The sequence below is a fragment of the Tachypleus tridentatus genome, chromosome 6, assembly GCF_004210375.1.
Source record: "Tachypleus tridentatus isolate NWPU-2018 chromosome 6, ASM421037v1, whole genome shotgun sequence".
Lineage (NCBI taxonomy): Eukaryota > Metazoa > Arthropoda > Merostomata > Xiphosura > Limulidae > Tachypleus > Tachypleus tridentatus.
In genome coordinates this window covers 91,726,316-91,732,315 of record NC_134830.1, presented here as the reverse complement: position 1 = coordinate 91,732,315, position 6,000 = coordinate 91,726,316, and positions in this window count along the sequence as shown.

The window sequence follows — 6,000 nt, the reverse complement described above, 5'->3', positions numbered from 1 at the left end:
TAGCATTCTGTAAGCAATTGTTCTCGACTTAATTGAAAATTATTTACCTTTTGAAGAATATCATCTTTTATTTTAGAATCATAATTCTCCAACAGAGTTTCAGTTACCACAATCAATATTTCATTTACTAGCTCAGCATCAGAACATGATTTCTTTTTTGAGCTAGAATCCAAGCTTCTTCTTTATGACGGCTAATTTCATTTACCAGATTTTTGCTATCAACTGAAAATTTTACATCAAATTCGTTGTGGAAATTGTTAAAGTGTTGCTTAAGTTTGTATACTTTATTATTCCTAAAATGTTTGTTACACAAAAGACACACTGACTTAATATTTGCTTCAATCACTGCAAATTTCAACTTCCAACTTTCATTAAATCCTCGTTTCACGTTTTTCCATTCTCTTTTCGTCAATAATGCCAGAATCAATTAAATTGTCTTTATTTTCTAAGTGTTCACCATCATTTGGATTCTTTCATTTTCAAATTATCAACTATTCCATATTATGGGATTAAAAACAAAATATGTTTAAAGAGTTAAAAAATTGCAGAATAAAAATATGTTTGCAAGCGCATGGAAAACAATGCACACTCGATAACAAACATTTAAACCAAACTGACGGTACAAAATGGGCGGAGTCTATGGCAGTGATGAAGCGCGCGACATTAGCGATGACGTGAAGCAACACAGTTGCTGATTGCCAAATTTGCAATAAAAAACATATGATGGAAAAAGCTGATTCCTAAACTAAAGCTGGCCACAATTATGCTATCCACTGGTCTTTTATTGCTAAATTAGTGACGGTTCGGGCAGATAGTCCTTGTGTAGCTTTGCTTAAAATTTTAAAAACAAACAACAATAAAAAAGTAACTTCATTTTTTGAACTGGACAATGGGGTTTTAGTATTTTTCCTATCATAGATACCCCCACGTTTACTAAGATAGAATGAACTTGCAATAAGTCTTTTTTTTTTCTTTGATTTTAGTGATAATACGTTTTGTGCTACCTTTCATGCCTGAGTTTGGACTTGAAAGTTTATTAATATATCTAAGACAGTGCTGGGGTTTAGGAGAAGATTTCTGGATACTACATTTACACTCTTTATTAGCATTTCTTTTATATTGTAAACTAGGTTACAATAAAATAATATGCATCAGTTGGGGTTCATTGTTTATTCAAATCTTCATTGGGTTTTCTAGTCCCAAATATTTTAACACATACCTGCTCCATGTGACTGTTTGGTTGTTTATTATATTTGAAATTGATATTATAATAAATCATTTGCTCTTTGTATACATCTGAGTTTCGTATCTTTGTGACTCAACTGTAACAATTCATTTCAAAATATACTCAAATTAGAAGTCTGAGATTCTCCAGTTATTAGCGAGTTAACCTTTAATGCTTTCCTATTTATGCATAAAATATGATAAATGTATATTCTTTAATGTTACATTTTCTAAGTATTTAATGGTAGCGTCAAGTAGCGTAGATACAGTATATATCGAACAGAGGCTTAATAATATGGACTTTTAATTGATAATTTGCAGATAGGAGCCATGGGGAAAAAGCGATACCAAATGGAAGGCATTGGCCTTAGGTAGGTTTCAAATTGCAAAATACACCCAGTTTTTCGGAGAGGTATTTGACTTAGTAAAAGGTTAATAAGTTTTTAGGTTCAGTGAAAAGCAATGAACTTAGATGTGTAGGAACTAGTTATTATTTTTCTATCCTTAATACTGATGCAGTCCCACACATGAAGCCTTGTTCTTTATTTCAATTAAGGAAAATACGCAACATCACATTATAAATAAACTTACCAAAAATAGCAAAGAGGTTCAAATTTACTAAAAATATTAGAAATTATGCGAATAAATCAGATTGACAAGACTTGTAGTCAGTTAGAAAAATATGATAATATATTTGATAAAAGTAAAACATTTAAATAGTTTTATTTCATTTCCATCCAACTTTCACAAAATTATCAATAAATCAATATCATATATCTGTCTAGATATGTGTGCATCTTAAATATATTTTTCCTTTCTTTGAAATTAACAATGTTTGTAAAATCGAGATACATGTTTTCAAGAGAACACATCAATATTAATGTGTGTATATGTATATATAGCCAAATACATCCCCTAGATAACAAACAAATAACAAGAATTAGAAAAAGAAATATCACTAGTTTAAGGTGTGAACTATTGTGTTGTCACGGTGCCTAAAGATATTTATGAAGTTTTCATTTTAGATTATAAAACTGTTTTTCAAGCTTTAAAACTTTTATATTTCTTTACATTTACAAAGTAAAGTAAAATAAACAGAGAACTAAAAAGCATTATTAATTTGACTGACCACCACACTTCGTATTGTGAATACAATACACAAAGTTGTCATTTTAGTTTTAATAGATGCTGAAAACCTTAGAGACATCACCTTAACTTTCCCATCATGCTTCACTTTAAATAAGAAAAAATAGGTTACCATCATTTTATATCTATCTATAATAAGATATGGGTTTACTCTATGCAAATTCTGTTTAAAGAAGGAATTATTTTTAAACAAAAGAAAAACAAATAGATTTGTTACCTTCTATTATAATCCTATATTATTTATGTTAAAATTCATGCACAATATAATAACGGTTTTTGTAAGTCACTAAGTTTAACAGTCAAAAATAAATTATCTATTTGTGCACTATAAATAAATATATCACTCTGTTATTGTAAATATAAGTACCTTTAATTTTAAAGTTAGCAGTTTTTCAGTATAGTGAAATACTTCTAAATTTTGAAATTTCGTAGTAAAATGTATAATTTACAACAAAAGGCATACCTATTCTTTACATAAAATCAGTTTATGAGAGCATTCATATAAATTTATGTAAAAACAGTGTCGGATATTATCAACATGAATAGACTTATCTCTAGCAACTTCCATCTTACATAACAACATATAAATAAATTATCATTATTGAAGGTTATATTATGATTTTATTTTCTGTTTCTTAGTCACTGCTTTCTGTTTCTTATCTACAATTTTCACATTTGTCATTAAAACTACCATTGTGTAAAAACAAAACTCACCAATAGTTATATGAATAAGCTATATTCGTTACTATAATTTAACTTTGACAAAGAAGAATGGATTTTGTATGTCATTGAGATTAACAAATTTATTTGCATGCACTTTACGTAACGTTATAGAAAGATAAATGTACGTTCATGAAATTGTTAACATTTTCTCGTGCAATAGGAATTTATTTTGCATTTATAAATAGCTATAAGCTTGATATACAACTCATTTATTTGACTTGGTACTTATTTTTACAGTAACAGAGTGATGTAGTTATGTAAGGTGCACAAATCTATAACTTTATTTTATTGACCTCAGGGATGACATGCAAAATCTATTATTCGTTATCAGGTTTAATCCTATTAAACCTAGCTTCCAGTTTTCGTGGCAGCTGACGTCATTTTATCGTTTTTATTCCCCCCAAAAAACTAGTTGATTAAATTGTTTAAGTTTTGACAAACAATATTTCTAAAGATTTGATTTTTAGAAAATAACATATATAAATTATATTCTTTCAACTATCTCTAATAACAAAATTTTATGTTTAATGTAAATATTTATAATCGAATTCTGATAGCTCACCTTGAAACTGATTTTGAATATGAGGGTAAAAGTACTATTTATTATTTTGCAGTTTTTTACATTTCATTTATATAATCTTTAGGATAACCTAAATGGATATTAAAGTTTGTAGAAGTAAATGTTCATATTTTATATTCCATTTTCTCTATCTACTATATCAGTAACTCTATGTATTATAATCAACATGAAATGTCGAAAATTTAAAAATGTGAGTCTCCATGCTAGAACAAAGATAAATGTATGGATTTGCAATGCTGAAGTAAGGGAACAGCCGATAATACGATATGGCTAGGCTATAAGAAAAACAACAACCCACACACAAGAATATATGCATATCTTTTAGCTCTTCATATCAGTTCTTTGAAACTTTGTTTTTAATATGTGAAATTTTACGTCTTTTATTCTCTTCTCTAATATATATTATATTTTTAATTTTCCTTTTCACTTCTTCATTTTTATAATTTATGCCAAATACTCAAACTGGTCTCTTTGGATTTTCATCATTATTATATAGCGACATCTATCCGTATGCTCGTTACACAAACCAGCGCCCCCTTTCATGCATTAACGTCATTCACGTTTCATGGCGTTACGAAACGTTAATTATACCATTTTAATTTGTAATTTTATAATCCAGGAAACAAATATTTAAATTTATAAAAAAAATAACAAAACCTTTAAAAATAATTTTATAATCAGAAATAATGCATAATTAACTAAAATATAATAGTAAGATATAAATGCAATTTAATTATCTCTTTAACTATAGCATATTTTGGCAAAAACCCACCATAAATGGTATAGACAATCAAGGAAGCAAGAACATTAACAAGAGTTAAATATATACTGTGAGAAAAACTGCATGTAAAATTCAAATGATCCATTGTGAAGAAAAATATAAACTGATTTCTTTCTAATGAGTATTTACACTTTGGTCTGCGCACTACATGCATATAGTAAATCTCAAGAAACAGTATAGAAGATGGGCGTGACATTTGTTAAGGGTTGGAAAATTTATTGCCGTTTCCCAGACAAAATGGTTTGTAAGCTTTGAAAATATAATGCCAAGTAGGTTAAACATACATACTTTATGTATACATTCAGATGTAGCCTACCAGCTTGTGCAGCTAATGCTGACTCAGTGCTGAAGTCAAAATTTTCAATAGCACATGAGTCAAGTGACATGAAAACTGTGGTTTAAGTATTTTTGAAATAAAATTATTATAGCTTAGGTAACATAAAAACTGAAATTATAACGTATATTATAGTATAGTGTATATTGAAAACAAAAATTTTTTAATTAATTTTTGACGTAACACAATACTTACTCAGAAAAAAAAATTAAATATTAGTTAAAATACAGTAAAGAAACACCTTGTTTTAGTTGTAAAGTAAATCTTGTAATGATATATACAACAAACACGTTGAATTTATAAAACATGAAATAAAAAATATTAATTTTATTATCTTTTATCATAAGAAACAATAAATTGAAAGATTTGTCAAATTTTTTAAAAATTTTTATAATAGTTTTTGTGATAAAAAATATTTTCAAAGGCTTTTATAGCATATTTAACTGTGTGATTATATATTAGATTCTGTAATGACAGTCAGTAAACATAATGAATTTATAAAATATAAAATAAAAGATATGTATTATCTTGTCTTTTCATGAAATATGGAAGAACAGATATCTGTTTTTTGTATTTTATTCTAAAAAGCAACACAACGAAATATTTTGTCAATTTTTTTCTTTTAGAGTTATTTTGTTTGTTCTTTAAAATCTTCAAAGGTAGGATACATCCACATTATTCTGATAAAGTGTTTCATAAAGTTTCATTGATAATTAATTATAAAGGTAACAAATATAGCCTAATGAAATAGATCAAGGTTAAGAACGCATCTCTTGTGATATCATTTAGCAACGTGCCCATATCAACGTGCCCCTGTTATACCAATGAGCAACTTGTACATAGTAAAGCACCCTTGGTTTTGACGATATTTAATATAAATGACACAAGATTAGGTTAATGGCCATAGCACGTTATTATATATGTAAAAACGGCTTGTTTGGGTTGAGAAAATTTTTTACGTAGATGAGTGAACAACGTTTCGACCTTCTCCGGTCATCATCAGGTTCACCGAAGAAGGTCGAAACGTTGTTCGCTCCTCTGCATAAAAAATTTTCTCAATCCAAACCAGCCGTTTTTATATATATATTTCTCTACAAGTGGGTTTTCTCGACATCACTGACAGCACATTATTACATTTATATGAGCTCGTTGATATTGGATCGAGGGCCAGGTTTGATTACTTCCGGCTTTAGATGGTCACCTTTAGATGGT